Source organism: Trichechus manatus, unplaced genomic scaffold, assembly GCF_000243295.1.
Source record: "Trichechus manatus latirostris isolate Lorelei unplaced genomic scaffold, TriManLat1.0 scaffold00009, whole genome shotgun sequence".
Classification (NCBI taxonomy): Eukaryota; Metazoa; Chordata; class Mammalia; order Sirenia; family Trichechidae; genus Trichechus; species Trichechus manatus.
The window spans coordinates 3,258,743-3,276,599 of NW_004443945.1; positions in this window are offsets into that span (position 1 = coordinate 3,258,743).

Genomic DNA, 17,857 nt, shown 5'->3' on the forward strand with positions numbered 1-17,857 from the left:
TTGTTGTTGATTTTGTATTTGCTGAGTCTTCACGTTTTTCTTGTTTTTTATTTTGATGTGTAGGATTGTTAGTTTCCTTTGTGGTTACCTTAATATTGACCCCTATTTTTCTAAGTTTAAGCCAGTCTTTTATTTCTTTACATCACCTTGTCTTCCTCTCCATATGAAAGATCTATGTCAACATTTTTTAGTCCTTCCTTTTTGTTTTAAGGTTGTCATCTTTTACATATTGATGTCTCTGTTTCCCTATTTTCAGTGTTTTAGCTTTAATTTGTTTTTGTGTCTTCCCTATCTGGGATGATATCTGGTTGCTCTGTCCTGTGTTCTAGTCTTGTGTTGTTATCTGATGTTACTGATTTTCTAACCAGAGGACTCCCTTTAGTATTTTTTGTAAATTTGGTTTGGTTTTTGCAAATTCCCTGAACTTCTGTTTATCTGGAAATGCCCTAATTTCACCATCATATTTGAGAGAGAGTTTTGCTGGATATATAATTCTTGGCTGGCAATTTTTTTCCTTCAAGGCTTTATATATGTCATCCCATTGCTTTCTTATCTGCATGGTTTCTGCTGAGTAGTCTCAGCTTAGTCTTGTTGACTCTCCTTTGTAGATGACTTTTCGTTTATCCCTAGCCATTCTTAAAATTCTGTCTTTATCTTTGGTTTTAGCAAGTTTGATTATAATATATCTTGGTGACTTTGTTTTGGTATCTACTTAGTGTGGGGTTCTATGAGAATCTTGGATAGATGTCTTCTCATCTTTCACAATATCGGGGAAGTTTTCTGCCAACAAATCTTCAACAATTTTCTCTGTATTTTCTGTTTTTCCCCCCGTTCTGGTACTCCAGTCATTCGTAGATTATTCCCCTTGATAGAGTCCCACATAATTCTTAGGGTTTCTTCCTTTTTTAAAATCCTTCATCTGAATTTTCCTCAAATAAGTTGGTGTCAAGTGCTTTATCTTCAGTCTCACTAATTCTGACTTCTGTTGCCTCAGTTCTGCTCCTGTGACTTTCTATTGAGTTGTCTAATTCTGAAATTTTATTGGTAATCTTCTGGATTTCTGATTGCTGTCTCTCTATGGATTCTTGGCAGTGCCTGTTAAATTTGTTATTATGCTCTTCTCTAATCTTCTTAAGTTCCTCTGTTGCTTTGTCTGTGTATTACTTGGCTTATTCTGCAGTTTGCATGATCTCCTTCCTGATCTCTTGAAGAGTTCTGTGTATTAATCTTTTGCATTTTACCTCCGGTAATTCCCAGAAGTTCTCTTCCTCTGGAAAATTTCCTGATTCTTTGTTTTGGGAGCTTGCTGAAGCCATCATGGTCTGCCTCTTTATGTGATTTGATATTGACTGTTGTCTCCGAGCCATCAATAAGTTATTATATTCATTTAGTTTATGTTTGCTAACTGTGTCCTAGCTTCTTGTTTTGTTTTGATATGCCCAAGTAGGCTGCTCATGTGAGCTAGGTTGATTATTGGTGCCTTTGAAGCTCTAACGTCCTGTCACCAGGTGGTTAGATCTATTACTAGGTGTATGAGCGCAGGAGTCAGTTTACTTTTCTTGTATGGATTCAGCTCAGGTGTCCAGGTAGTCAGTCACCAAGTGTGTGGTGCAGGCTGTCACCTACAGTCCTAGACAGGCAAGAGTGATTGGTGTAGGCACAGGTATCTGGTTGCAGTAGGGGTGGTCACATGTTGAGCAAGGCAGGGGGATTATGGCTGCCCCTGAGTGTCTGGGAGGAAAGTGTGTCCCTGTTCCCTAGAGTGCATAGGTGGGTGGGTTTTGCAGCCAGACTGTGGGCACCCATTGCTGTTGGCTGTGAGGACTGGGAGGCACCACTTATTCTCGGACCCCTGTTGCGAGTGACTAGGTGGCGTAGGTGGAGCCACCAGTCCTTAGGCCCCTGAGGTGGGTAGGTGAGGGCCCTGTTTAATGGGCAGAACGGTGTCACATGTTAGGAACCTGCCACTTCACCATATAGCTGATACAGTTGAAGTTAGGCTTCAATATATACCCTGTTGTACTGTGCTAAAAAGGGCCTATGCTGTTGAAATTGGCCCACACAGGATTGTGCAGGAGTGAAAGGCATTCAAAGTCCATGGACCCCTCTGCCTGTGTCTAGACAAAGGAGCTGCACCTACCCTAAATTCCCGGTTTAGGGGAGCTGGGAGATTATTTATTCCTGTTTGTTAATTTGTTCCCTCTCCAAGGCCAGGAGAATGGCTCCGGGCATGTGATGGGTCCTTACTTCTGGTCCAGCAGATGTGGCAATGGCTGAAGTTGGCCCAAGACCTGGTACAGAGCAGGGAGGGGGCAGGTAAATGGGAGAGAGGTTTTTCCCAAAGTGGGTGTTTTCTGATCCGAGCAGTAGGTTAGACACATGTACTTATCTTTTGCTGATTGAGTGCCGCTTTTCACTGCTTCTGAAGGCTTGAGTAGACTCTCCGCCTCTCGGTCTCTCTCGATGTGGAAAGCACATCCTGAGTGCTACTGCTTGCCTCATGGCATGTGCTGGCTGCAGGATGCCATTTCCCACCAGGTCAGATCTGGCAGCTCTTCGCTTCTGAACCATCTCTCCCTCCCTCTGCCACTCAGTCCAATTCCTGAACTTTGCCTTTGATGTTCAGGGCTCCTAGATTGTCATATATAATCGATTGACTTGTTTTTTTGGGTCTTTGTTGTAAGAGGGACCACAGAAAGCGTCTGACTACTCTGTCATCTTGGCCCCGCTTCTCTGATTGAATAGAATTGATAGCAAAATCAATACTTCTCTTCTTCTTGAATAATAATAATAAAAAAATCAGAGGCACTAACCTGCTCTGTGATCCTGGACAAGTGCAGTTCAACTCTTTGGATCTCAGTGTCCTTACCTATAAAATGAAGGGACACTTTTGAGGCCTCTACTTGCTTTAAGATACTGAGATTCAACGGAACTTATATGGCTGTCAGTTATGATACCATGAAGCAGTTTCTGGCTCACAAATGGAATGAAGGAGTGGGAGGGGCATGGAGAGAAAGCATAATTCTGAGGTAATTGGGCATGAGTTGGAAGAGAGGAAGGAGAAGGGACTCAAAGATAAAGTAACATGAAATAAAGATGGCATTTTAAATTTTATGACCTTGAGACAACTAGGTAGCTATCTAAAAAAAAAAGGAACACCTTATAGCAAAATAAATTTCAGATGGATTAGAAATGTCAAATATTTTTAATTTAACTCAGGAATGTACTTTCTAAATATGACCGAAAACCCAGAAGCCATAAAAGATTAATAGATTTGATCCTACAAAAGTAAGAAATTTCTGCATGGCACAGTCATCATCAACAAAGGCAACAGAGAGCTTCCCAGTTATCAAAACTGGAAAAACATTTTTGCAACATGTATCACAGGTAGAGTTAATTTCCTTAATATCTAAAGAGCTCCTGCAGATCAATAAGAAAAAGACCATCAATCCAATTTTTGAAATGGGCGAAGAACATGAAAAGTTCACTGAAAAGGAAATACAGATGGTTCCTAATCATATGAAAAAGTGTCCAGCCCATAATAATAAGAGAAATGCAAGTTAATTCTACTGTGGAGAGGTGGTAGCGGGGAACAAGCATGCACATAATTGTAGACATAGTTATGTAAATCGTGTGACAATTATTGACATAGTGGTATAAATTGTTACCACCTTTATAGATAGAATTTTGACAATATTTATTAAAATTAAAAGTGCACACACAATTCCGTTTCTGGGAACTTATCCTAAAGATATGTGTATACATGTAAAATAGTATATTTTTCAAGGTAGTTCAGTGCATCATTGCTTGTAAAAGAAAACCAAAAAGAAAAGAAAAAATGGAAGTCACTTAAATGTGCATCAGTAGAGAACTGGTAAATTATCCTACAGTTCAGTATTGTGCAGCTGCAACAGAGAATGTGGAAGCTCTCTATGTGTCGATGTGGAAGGGTCATTAAGATATTTTCTTAAGTGAGAAAGTAAGGGCACAATGCCTGGCCATGCGGTGGCTCTGCAAGGATACCTAGGGAACCAGTAACAGTGGTTTCCTACAGCAGGGGGGAGGTTTGAATTTGTGCCTTGTGCACATACGACCTAATAAAAAATATTTTAAAGAAGGACAGAAGGGAGTTGTGGTAGAAGGAAGGAAGAAAAGGAGGGAGAAAGGGAGGAAGCGAAGGAGGAGGAGAGAAAGATCTGCTCACCTCAGTACATTCGCACATAGGCTATTTCAGTTCCTCCCCCAGCAACCTTGTACCAGGTTCCCATTTTTATAAAGCAAGAAACTGAGGCTCAGAATTCTAAAATAACTTATCCAAGTTCATGGAGAGAGTTAGCCTTGAAACCTGGCTTTGAACCCAGTTCTGAATGAAGAGCAATTGGACTCATCTCTGTAGGTCTGTTTTCATTTTTAAACCAACATCTCCCATCAGTCAAGGACAGTTGCCTGCCAGTTGGTCACTTCCATAGACCACAGCCTAGGCGCCCCCCGCCCCCGCAAGTGAGTAAGTGTAGAGTTCTACTGCCGCCTGCTCCAAGCTGGCTTGGAGGCTCAGGAGTGCCTATGGGGCAAAGCTCAGGCAGTAGGTAGTGGAGAGGAGCCCAGAGCCCAGCTGCCACATCAGACACAATGAGGATTAGGGATGGGCTTTACAGTCCTACCTTTGAAGTTCCCAGCTTTTATCAGCGTGTCTGAACCTTAACATTATTTAGAGGGAGCTTTTATTACTGTCTGTGAGCTGGCCTCAGGTAGGTACCAGCTGCTGCTGGGTGCCAAGGGGGCTCTTCCTGGTGCCCTAAGCTGGCCCCTTCACTTTGTTTTGTGGCAGGGAAATCTTCAGGGCTGAGGCACTTTGTACTTGCAATATTCTGGAAGAATAAGTTTGTTTGTTTTCTATCCAGAGGTACAGTTGGATGCTGGCATATCTTTAATTAAAGGGAGGGGTGCATTTTTTTTTTTAATTTATTTTTATATTTGTCTCACAGACACACCTGTGTTATTTCTCAAAGTGGAGTATCGACTGCTTTCTCTTTGCTGGAGAGAAATGCTGTATGGAGAACAAAGCTAACGGGGCTAGCCATATATAATACAAGGTTGTAGTTTATAGGGTATGGATTCACCTGGGGAAAGAATTTGGTGTCTTTAAGAGATACAAAATCATCCAGCACCACCTGTCCTCATGTGCAGTGTCAAAGTTATTTTCTAAGTCGGCGTCATCATTTCTTAAGAAAGAGGCAGGGTCTTTTTGGTCTGAGGAATGCTCAGGGGGAAGAAGGTTTTTAGGATCTATGGGTCTGAGCTGGAGTCCCTGGTACAAAGGTTAATGCACTCAGCAGCTAATTGAAAGATTGGCGGTTTGAGTCTACCCAGAGGTACCTTGGAAGTAAGGCCTGGCAATCTACTTCTGAAAAATCAGCCATTGAAAATCTTATGGAGCATAGCTCTACTCTGACATATATATGGTTGCCATAAGTGTGAGTCAACTCAATGGTAGCTGGTTGGTTGATTGGTTAAGCCTGAGCAGGCTCATCCATACCCTGACCCTATGCCACTCTGTCACTTTAAGAGGGACGAATCCTAATGGCCCACGCTATCCATTTTTGTTTGTCTGGTGGAAGTGGAAGTGCCTTGAACATCACAATGCTGTGCCCACATAAAATGTGTGCCCATCAGTGCCCAGCTATTTGCTAATTGCATGGTTGGATAGGAGACACCGCATAAACATTTCCCAAACGAATGAATTTTGGAGTGAAAGATAGACTTTAAAGCGTTCAGGTTTTGATCGTAAAGAAGACTGGAGAAATTTAGACGTCTCCCATTGCTCCTCAGGTTTTCCTGACACTTGAATAATTAAATCCATGCCCTGTGGAATGTTTCCTTCCTTGGACTATCGGGCATCTCTCTTACGCAAAGGCCTACTTCTTTAAATGGTACCCTTAACGCCCTCCCCTAGCGTTCCACTCTATTATCTTCTTGTGTTTGACCTTATTATCCAGAAAAACTTCCGTGTAGTATCAGCTGAGTTCTTTTGCTTCAGTTAAAGAGCTTGTCACAATTTCTCTTCCAAAACCAAAAAACCAAACCCACTGCTGTTGAGTGGGTTCCAACTCATAGCAACTCTGTAGGACAGAGAACTGCCCCACAGGGTTTCCAAGGAGCAGCTGGTGGATTCGAACTGCAGACCTTTTGATTAGCAGCCAGTTAATAGCCAAGCTCTTAACCACTGTGCCACCAGGGCTCCAAACCCCTATTTTAGGGCTTTTGTGCCTTGGTTGTGGGAATCCCTAGGTGGCACAATTGGGTAAGCGCTTATGACTGCTAACCAAAAGATTGGCAGTTCTAAACCCACCCAGAGGCACCTCCAAATAAAGGCCTAGTGGATCTACTTCCGAAAGGTCACAGCCTTAAAAACCCTATGGAGTACAGTTCTACTTTGCTCACATGGGGTTGCTGTGAGTTGGAATCGACTCAGGGGGAACTGGTTTGGGGTTCTTTTTTGATTGTAAAAATTCATTCCCTATTGCAACCTAGATTAACGGATCTCAGCTCAGGGACTGGACGGTCTCTTTTCTCCCTTTTGAATTCGCTGTCTAAAGAAATGGCCATTGTATTCTCCTTAAACAAGGACAAAGGTGAAGTGGCAGTTTGCTTTGCCTCTTAGCCCCTCTGCTTGCTTTTCATCACCCTCCTCCCACAACAGTTGCTCAAAGGACCTGTACAGAAAAGTTGGATCCTGAGTACTCCATGGAAATTTCTAGCGGGTTTGGTTCCCTGCTGGTAGCTCCCACCTTTCCTGCCCTCACTTGGTCTTCCTGGAGAATTTTAATTCCTCTTTTCTAGAAACCACTTAGTCTTTGAAATTATTCTTGGGTGGTTTTAAGGTGTCTCTGTCCAGTTTTTTTTAAAGAATTCAGTTCAGATTTGAATGTCCAAGGAATGAATAATGAATACTTTTTTGTTTTTTAGAAAATAGCTTTTATTGATTTTTTTTCTTGTTATGAAGTGATTCATGATTACTGCAGAAAATTTAGGAAATATAAATAGGCAAAAAGAAGAAAATGAAAACCACCTACAATTTAATATTTTAGTATATTATATGATCTTCCAGCATGTATCTATTAATTTTTAAAAATGAGCTCATACTATACCCTGGGAAGCTCCCCCCTCCCCCCAAAAAAAAGTAATAAAACATTGTTTTACTAAACAGTATGTTTATTGAAATTTGTGTTGGGTTAAATATTCTTTTCCAACTCGTTTTAAAGGGTTGCATGGTATTGTTTTCAACAAATGAATCATAGCTTATTTAAGCATTCGCCTACATTTCAGTTGTTACCTCTTTTTCTCTCTGATAAAGAACCACTGTGGTAGTGTCCACCAGCCTGAGCACAGAAGAACTAGGTGGTGCCCGATTACCACCACCGATGACTCAGGAAGGGATCATAATAGAGGGTCCTGTACACAGTGGGAGAAAAATGTAGAACAAAATTTAAATTCATGAAAAAAGACCAGATTTACTGGTCTGACAGAGACTAGAGAAGCCCCCAAGACTATGGCCTCCAGATAATCTGCTAACTCAGAACTGAAACCACTCCCAAAGCCAAATTTTTGTCAGACAAAGATTAGACAGGCTTATAAAACAAACAATAACACACGTGAGGAACGTGCCTCTTAGTTCAGTCAAATGTGTGAGACCAAATGGCCCACTCCTGCCCTAAAATAAGACGGGAAGGCAGGAAGGGACAGGAGAACTGGACAAATGGACACGGGGAACCAGGGATGGAACCAGGTGTATAAATTTTTGAATGAGAAACTAACTTGAGCTGTAAACTTTCACCTAAAGCACAAAAAACAAAAAACACTGTGGTGAACATCAAGGAGCCCTTGTGGCACAGCGGTTAAGCGCTCAGCTGCCAACCAAAAGGTTAGGAGTTCGAACTCACCAGCCACTTCACGTAAGAAAGATGTGTCAATCGGCTTCCATAAAGATTACAGCTTTGGAAACCATATAGGGCAGTTCTGCTTTGTCCTGGGGTTACTATGAGTCAGTATTGACTGGACGACAGTGGGTTTGAGTTTTGGTTTGGTGGTGAACATCCTTTGATATTTTTGCCCACAGCCTTGGTTATTTCCTTAGGATACATTTGTAGAAGAGGATCACTGGGCCAAGGATGCATTCCAATGGATCTTGATTTAGATGGTTAAATTTACCTTTAGAAACATTGTACAGTATTTTGATTCCTTTTAGGTGAAAATTAAGACCTTACTCTTTTAAAATGCTGTTGTGAGTTTTTAAGACACCGCTTTCCAAATGTTTTACATATCTTGGTTGAAACATTTGGTCAATGGCTTTAGGGGACACTGAACTTCTGTTGAGGGTGATCGAAAAAATTGGGGATGGTGATGGTTGAACAACATGATGAACATATTTAATGTCACTGAATCCATATATGTGAAGGTTATTGAAATGGTCTGTACATGGGAAGGTTGTTGATATGGCAAATGTTTTATTACATAGATATTTATCACCAAAAAAAAAAAAAAAAGTTTATGACCAGAAAAAGGCCTGAGAGACCTAGGTCACAAGCTGACTTGTGAAAGTAGTCTCCTATCCTTGCTCCTTTGTTTGCGATGGGAGCTGGTGGCCTTGTCTTCTAACCCTTCTGACTCTGGGCAGTGGGGCAGGTGTGTGGCTCCCCAGGGAAACCATCTTAAGGTGCCCATCCTTGGGGGTTCCTGGGGCAAAGCTGGCTTTGAGGATTCCAGAGTCTGTCAGGGAACTGGTCTTTCTTCCAAGAGGATTCGCACAAAACAAACATCCTGCCCTAACGCCAGAGACCACTGCTAGCAAATGAACCAATGCCAAGCTGGTCCTCCCTGGCTGGGTTGGTGTTTGTGGGAGTGGGAGGATAGAAGACTTCCTGTGGAGACCTCTGACCCCGCATCAGACTGTCAACCCCTCACAGCCCAATTCCTCAGTCATCTCCTGGGGTGGGGGAGGGGGATAAGGTTTGATGGACTTATTGAGGAAGTAGCATTTGCTTCTGCTAAATTGGGCCTTCCTGTTCCTGCTCCTCACTGGCTCTTCCTGCTTTCCGCTCTCTTCCTCCTCCTGGAGTCACGGATTAACTCCCTCTTAGCACTCATTCTTTATGGTAGTTCATGGGGCCTCTGGGGACCTTCCGTTCTCCTTAGGTTTTCTTTTTCCTTACGGCTCCTGCCGACACCTAGGTCAGTGCCCACGGTCTGGACTGGGCACGTCCAACCACATCACCGCTCTTTCCCTCTTCAGTTTGCTGTCTGCCTTCCCCCTCCCTCCTTCTGTCCCAGCAGTGCTGGCCCAGCTGAGGCCCAGCCAAAGCCGGCCGTCCTTCCTCAGGCCTGGCAGGAAGGCCATAGGGGCCGCGGAGGCCCGAGCTGCCTCCTACCCAAGAGACACAGCATGCCAGCTGCTGCCCATATGGGTTACAGAAAACAAAAACACAAAACCCCAGCCCCTTGAGACGAGGGACGTCTCAGTTTATATGAACCTGACGGTTTGTGTGCTGGAAATGAGAGGAGCAGGTTGGGAGAGGGAGGCTGGATGTTTCCCCTGGGGTGGGCTTTGTTAAAATCTAATATGCTCTTCCTTTCTCTCACAGCGCCAGCAACAGCTTCGAGCTCCTTTGTCATTTTAGCCCCGTTATCCGCCTAGTGGATGAGATCTCTTATCTTCCCGGTCCTCCCTCTCTTCCCTGAATGGTCCATCCCATCCCACACTCTGCCCCCGCCATGTGTGACACAAAGTCACAGATCCCACTCTGCAACCCTAGATTCAGATGACACTTGTCACTTTGCTTCTTAGCCAATGAAGGTTTTAGGAAAACGTTGGCCCACTTTTAATGGTGTTGTACCTGCTAAGGGCACAAGTAGTGGGCAACTTTGGTGTCCAGTGAGGCAGGGTGTGACACCCCAGCCCTTAGCAATGTGGGAGTGTTGGGTCTGAGGGTGAGGATCTTGGCTCTGTGGCCTGACAGAGTCGAATGTTTGCTCCAGTGTGTGTTCCAACTTCTGACCTAGCACCTTCTCAGTCTTGGGGAGCTCTGGCCCCCATCTTCTTTATGGAATGGAAACCACATAAAACACACAGCTGCTCTTTTTCCCCTGGGTAGGAACAGATCTAAAAGAACCCTCTCTACTTAACTGGGCTCAGAGGAGAGGAGAGAACCTCAATTCAAGCCCCAGGACTCAGGATCAGGGGAGCTGTGGCTTTCTGTCTTAGCTCACTATCTCCTGGCTCCGATGAGCCACACACTCCCTGAGCCTTGGTTTGACGACCTGTAAAATGGCGCTGTGAACCTACTTGTCAAGCTGTGCTGTCTGCGTGTGTCGTACATGGCTATCATTGCACCTGTGGATCACAGGGCTGGGAAGTTGGGAGAGAGGCCTGTGCAGTCCTGAATGCTCTTTTCTCTTAAAAATCTCCCTTTGTCATCTCTTTATTCATTCAGTCAACAGATATTTACCAAGCACCTACCATGTGCCAAATTCTGTGATATAAAGGCAAGTGGCATGGTCCCTGCCCCCAGGGAGCCCCCAGTCCCAGAGGTGGTTTGAGATATGTAAACAAGAGCACAGGAAGGGAACCTAACTCTTGACATGTGATGGAGACTGGGGGTAGTGATGCTGCAGGGCAGACTGCCTGGAAGAGGCAGTGTTTAGCTGAGTCTCTGCAGAAGGGGAACAGGGGCATTCCATCAGGGGGACTAGAATGTGCCAAGGCAGAGAGAACAAGGATGCGTTAGGAGTCAGAGGTGGTTTAGTGTGGACGGGGTGGTGGGGATGGGAGAAGGTGGAGCTGGATGAGTCAGTAGAGGCCGATCTGGGGTGTGTCAAAAGGTATGGGCTTCATCATGAGGCCTGGGGGAGCCAGCAGTGGGTTCTGAGTGAAGAACAACACAATCACATCACTGTGGCATAAGCCAGGGGATTTTAGGACTTGTAGTTTTGCTCAGTTCATGTAGAGAGATCCCCCTGGAAATGTTGACCAGAAAGTTGAGAAATCCCTTAGAGAAATAATAAAACTTTTGCTTGAATTCTTTCTCATTTTACCTAAAATTTCTGCTTCACATCGGCTGTTTACAGGTAATTTATGAAAGTACTTCTGTGCTTGATTGTATTTCTTAAAACTTACCAGGAAATAATCCCAAGTAAAATTTTTCCATTAGGTTGTGTTGTTTTGGGGGAGAGGTGTGTTCTTAATATGTATTTATAATGACTGAAGCGACTTGGAAATGTAGGAAGCTCTTCAGAAATATTACATGAGTGCGTGACATCTTCAGGCTAGATTTCCCCTAATCCCAGCAAAGGCAAGAGATTGAGAACTAATGTTTGCTGAGCACCCGCTACAGGCCAGATCCTGGGCTTTGTTGTTGTTAGCTGCCATCGGGTCGACTCCAACTCATGGCGAACCCACGTACAACAGAACGAAACATTGCCTGGTCCTGTGCCATCTTCACAATCATTGGTATGTTCAAGTCCATTGTTGCAGCCACTGTGTATTTTGAGTGCCTTCCAACCTAGGAGGCTCATCTTCCATCACTATATTGGACAATATTCTGTTATGATCTATAGGGTTGTCACTGGCTGAATTTTGGAAGTAGATCACCAGGCCTTTTTTCCTAGTCTGTCTTAATCTAGAAGCTTTGCTGCTGAAACCTGTCCACCACAGTACAACAATTTGACAGATGGGTGGTGGGATACTGGGCTAGACTCTTAATTCAGTGACCTTGTGAGAAACAGCATTCTGTTCCTATTTTAAAGACGAGACACTGAAGTTCATGAACATGATCACCTTCCCAAGACCTCATACCTATAAGGAATGGTAGTGGGATTCGAACCCAGGTGTGTCTAAGTCCAAAGTTCACATTCCATCCACACTTGCAACCCAACTCCTAGAACACAGTAGAAAAGTAAAGTAGGAGATGTAGAGGGGGTCAGATGAGCTACTAGAGAGACTTAAAAAAAAAAAAAATACAACTGAAAGACCTGCTCTCTCCTGTTCTCCTTCAGCAAGTTCCTCCTCTGCTGGCTATGAGCACCCCTTCTCTGGAGAGCATTCTTCCAAAGAACAGGGCTGGTGGCTGCAAGCCGTGTGGCTGCATTTTGATTTGGGTGGGTCAACCTACTGTGTAGACACAGAGGGCAGTAAGTTGGCAGCTCTAGGTGGCATCAGGTTTGAACAGAAACATGCTTGAAGATCACTGTGCAGAACACCCAGGGCAGAGGACAGGAAGGAGGAGGATGGACAGAGCTATGGAGAAAGCATTCTGAAGCTCTTTGCCCTGGCAACATCATGAGAACCTCCTGCGAGCCCCTTACCCAAGCCATACCCAGGCAATGAGCCTTCCCATGAAATAGGGCACTCTGCTGTGGAGCTGGGTACCCACCAGCATCTCTTTGCCCAGCGCTGCACTTCTTTTTGGCTTTTGTTATGTTTGCTTGGCCACCTTAATACATTTCCTATAGAAAAGTCCACCTTGGTCAGTATTCTCTTCTGCCAGCTTTCTAAGAGCGTTTTCTTCCCTCTGACTCAGTGGACCAGGACCCCACCCCCAGGCTGTGCTGGGGCTCATAGGAAGACAGCTGAGACATCTGGTGGCCCACCTTTGCCCTATTTCTCTTGGGCATGCTTCTCTCTTTCCTCCTTACTGCTTTCTTCTAGTACAGAGGGTTCAGGTCAGTGAGGATGGAGCGGGGAGAAACAGGAGGAGGACCCCCATGCAGGATGACTCCCAGTGATGGTAATAAATGCAAGAGGGGAAGTTAACCCAGGTGGCTACTGCCGCTGCAGTGCCTGTGCAGTGCCCTCACTCGTGCTGATGAAATGATGGGCCTGCCAGGAACGACCACCTCCCCTCTCCCCTTAGTGCTTTCTGCCACACCCACCTCCTCTCTCATCCTTTCTCTTCCCCGCTGCCTCTCCCTCAGCTTCTGTCCCTGATTTCTTCTCAGGGTGGGCAGTCGCCAAGCAGGTTTCTAGATCTCTCTGGAGTTTTCAGTCATACACGCTGACCCGGCAGCTTTGTGGAAATATGGCTGCCCCCTCTCCAGAGCTGGTGGAATTGGGGTGGGCAGCAGGAGCTGGTAGAACATCTACCACCTTTACTGCTTCCAAGGACCGGAGCTGGGTTTGGCCAGAGTTCTGAATTCAAATGGTCTCTGGCAGTTGACCTTGGATTGAAAATGCAGTGTTTTTGAGTGACTCTAGAGATCATGCTGAAATTGAGAAAGAAAGAAAAGAAAAGCCTGCATGGGTCAGTTGCAGTCATTGGATTTCACTGGCTGTTTTTCACATACCTGCCCTTTTCCCATTGATGGAAAACGACCATCACAGTAATGGAGGAATGCTCAGTTGAGGGTGAGGAGCAGGGAGGGACAAAAGTGACTCTCCTGGGCACCCCCCAGGAATGAATTTTCTCCTCCAGAGGGACCTCCAGAGCCAGACAGTGACTATGCGTCCCTCACAGGGTCCCTGTGTGAAGGTGGCTCATTATATCATCTTCAGGTGTCAACACGTTTTTAGGTCCAAATCCAATTATTCCTCAAGGTTCCTCAAGTCTTTTGTGATGGCTTTCTTAACTCTCTGGCCAGGGGCAACTTTGCAGAAACCCTGTTTAACCAGCCAAACATTTCTGTGACCAAACCTTAGGCAAATAAACATTTAAAGAAATCTTACTACTAAAGTAGGAAATCTTATATAGAAAATTTGATAAATACAGGAAAGGATAAAGTAAAAATTGCCATAGTCTCAGTAACAAGATTAATACCTTTGTGTATTTCCTCAGTCTTTGTCTATGCATATAAATACATATACTATATATATATATTTTCATATACTGTATTTTAAAGATGGTTGCAAGCACACTGGACTTCATAGCTTTCTTTTTTTTTCATTTGATATAACATTATGGCATGCAAAAACTTTTAAAAGGTACTTGGGCTTTGCGAGTGAGCATATGCTTTGCAGACGTTTCTGTCAGCCACCAGTAACCAACTACAAGAACTGGTGTTCTACCCAAAACAGAAATTGTGCCAGTTGGCACGTGCTTTGATCACCATGCAGTAAACCTAGCCAATAATACTGTAAATTTAAACAAAATAAAATTAAAACCCAACCACTTGGGAAAAAAAATAAAAAACTTAAAACATTCTCTTAAATTGCTGTTGGGTCAAGGAAGAAATAAAGAATAAAGTGACAAATATTTAGAAAGCGTTGAAAACCAGAATGCCACATAACCAAACCTAGGGGAGGCAGCTGGCACTGTTCTCATAGCCTTAAATGCTTTTATTACTAAAGAGAGAGAAAGAGAAAAAGAAAGTAAACCAAGCATTCAGCCTGAGATCTTAGAAGAAAGAACAAAAAACAGCCCCTAAGGAAAATGAGAGGAAAAAAAATAGTAAAGATAAAGGCAGAAATAAATGAATTAGAAAACAGAAACACAGTGAAATTAGCAAATATATCCAAGAGCTAATTCTATTTTTAAACAAAGAATAAACTAGACTAATCTCTGGCAAATATACTTGAGAAATAAAAGGGAGAAAAGAAAGAAAAAAATAATAGAATGAGAAAGGAGACATTGCAGTAGATACAGAGGAGATTTAAAAATAATAGAAAATTTATGCACAACAGTAGGCTTAAATTTAAAAATCTCAATTAAATGGATGCCTTTCTAAAAATGTATATGTTGCTAATTGAGGAAAAAAATTGAGATCATTATCAAAGCACTGCTCCCTCTACCCAAAGAAGACAGTGGTCCCAAGTGTTTTTGCTAGTTAATTACTTCAAATTTGATAATCCTGATAACGTTGAGCTATTCCATGGCTTAGCAAAAGATGGAGAGCACTCCAATTCCTTCTATAAAGCAAAATAAGCCTGCTGTTAACATGGCAAAGAGACCATAATAAAGAAAGAAAATGCTAGGTAGGAAATAGAATTTAATAATATATTAAACAAGTCATCCACCAGAACCCAATGGGGCAAGGAGGTAAGAATAGTCAATATTAGGAAAGCTTAATATAGTAACTACGTCATGCTAATGGGTTAAAGAAATAAAACCGTATTGATTCTGATATATGCAAGGGAAAAAATTGATTAAATTGAACAACCATTTCTACTGAATCAATACACCAAAAAAAGAATAGAAAGATGTATTTGTAGAGTGATTAACAATGTTTATTTCAAACCAATAGCCAATGTTATAATTAACTGTGAAATATTAGAAGCATTCATGTTGAAACCAGAAACAAAATCAGGAGTCCTGCCATCATCATCACTGTATAACATTGCTTTAAAAAATTCTAGTCTGCACAATAATATGGAAACAGAAATATGTAACTATTGTAAAGAAGGAGACAAATGGTCACTATTTGCATATGGTATTGTATACACAGAATATCCTAAAGAATTGACTAATAAATGAATAGAATTAGTAAGAGTTCAGAAAAGAGGAATTTATAAGGACTTGAATATTCACTTTCCATAAAGGAAAAATGAATTATTGTAAAGATGTCAGCTCCTCCAAATCCATTTGTGGGTTGAATATTCTTCCATTCAAAATTCTAAAGTTTGTTGTTGTTGTTTTTAACTTGACAAAAATCATTATGAAGTTTTCCTGAAGAACAAATAAGGAAAGAATGTCCAAGAAAAAATCTGAACAGGAAGGACTATTAATTAGTCCCTTGAAATCAAAACATTTCAATAATTAAAGTTATGTGATACCAGTACAATACTGGAGAAAAAGAGAAGCCAGAACCATAGAAAAGATGGCTCAGAAACAATAGACTTTAACCAATAAGATTAACTTATGATAAAGGAGACATTACAAATTAATGAGGAAGGAGAAAATTCAATACATGGTTACCAGTTTGGGGAAGGCAAGTTCCAATATGCACTATGTATCACAGGAAATTCTAGGTGGATTTAAAAGTTAAATATAAACATATATGTGTAAAATATATAATAATATAAATATGTATAACTGTTATGAATTGAATTGTGTCCTCCCAAAATATGCGTTGTAAATCCCAACCTCTATGCCTGTGGTTATAATCCCGTTTGGGAATGGATTATCTTCGTTATGTTTACGAGGCAGGATTGTTGTTAGGTGCCTAGTTGGTTCTGACTCACAGCGACCCCATGTACAACAGAACAAAACACTGCCCAGTCCTGTGCCATCCTTACAGTCGTTGCTATGTTTGAGCCCGTTGTTGCAGCCACTGTGTCAATCCATCTCAGGGAGGGCTTTCTTTTTTGCTGACCCTCCACTTTACCAAGCATGACGTCCTTCTCCAGGGACTGGTCCCTCCTGATAACATGACCAAAGTACATGAGACAGCATCTCCCCATTTCTTCAGAGGAGCACTCTGGCTGTCGTTCTTCCAGGACAGATTTGTTCTTTCTTCTGACAGTCCATGGGCTAGTCGCTATTCTTTGCCAACACCATAATTCAAAGTCATCAATTCTTCTTAGATCTTCCTTATTCATTCTCCAGCTTTCGCATGCGTCTGAGGCAATTGAGAATACCATGAGTTGGGTCAGGCACACCTTCATCAAAATGACGTCTTTGCTTTTTAACACTTTAAAAAGGTCTTTTGCAGCAGATTTCCCCAATCATTTGATTTCTTGACTGCTCCTTCCATGGGCGTTGACTGTGGATCCAAGTAAAATGAAATCCTTGACAACTTCAGTATTTTCTCTGTTTATCATGATGTTGCTTATTGGTCCAGTTGTGAGGATTTTTGTTTTCTTTATGTTGAGGTGTAATCCATACTGAAGGCTGTAGTCTTTGATCTTGATCAGTAAGTGCTTCAAGTCCTCTTCACCTGCAACAAGCAAGGTTGTGTCATCTGCATATCGCAGGTTGGTAATGAGTCTTCCTCCAATCCTGATGCCGCATTCTTCTTCATGTAAGTGTAGGGTGTGTCTTGAGACTAAACCAGCAAGAGAAAGAAGCAGAGATGGGGGAAGAGAGATCCAAAGCCACATGAAGATCACCCAGGAGCAGAAGCTCAAAAGAGACAGGGACCTTCCTCCAGAGCCCGCAGAGAGAGAAATCCTTCCCCTAGAGTCAGCACCCTGAATTCAGACGTCTAGCCTCCTAAACTGTGAGAAAATAAATTTCTGTCTGTTAAAGCCACCCACTTGTGGTATTTCTGCTATAGCAGCACTAGATAACTAAGATAATAACTAAAAGTAAATATAATTTATACTAAATCGTAGTCTAGGTTTAATATCAATAGAACAAGTCATCAAAACACTCAGCAGACTTGACTACATTAAAATATTATAACTTCTGTATGTTTTCTACAGAGCCTGGGGGAAAAGAAAATAATTTATTATACATAAGACACACAAAGAGTTAATATTTTAATTCTACAACAATCCTATATACAGTGGTTTAAAATAAATTAAGATCTAAATTTGAAGAGAGTGTTCACAGACAATAATTAGCAAATAAACACCAGACCCAAAGAAATGTTGAATGGTAAGCTCCATGAGGTCAGGGACCAGATCAATTCACTGCATGACAGATACTGTATTTAACTAATATTTGTTGATTAAATAAATGAATACAATGCAAATGTTTTAAATGATGGTACCATTTTTCCCTTTTTAAATTAGCAAGGTTTTAAATGTACATAAAGTTGAAAGAATAATACAGCAAATACCCATACACCCATGACCGTGATCTAGATATAACAGATGCTAAGATGCCATATTCGCCTCATCTGTACATATATTTTTTTTCCTGAACCATTTTGAAGTAAGTTGCAGAACACATATCACTTCTCCCCTGAAGACTTCATCATGCAAATCCTA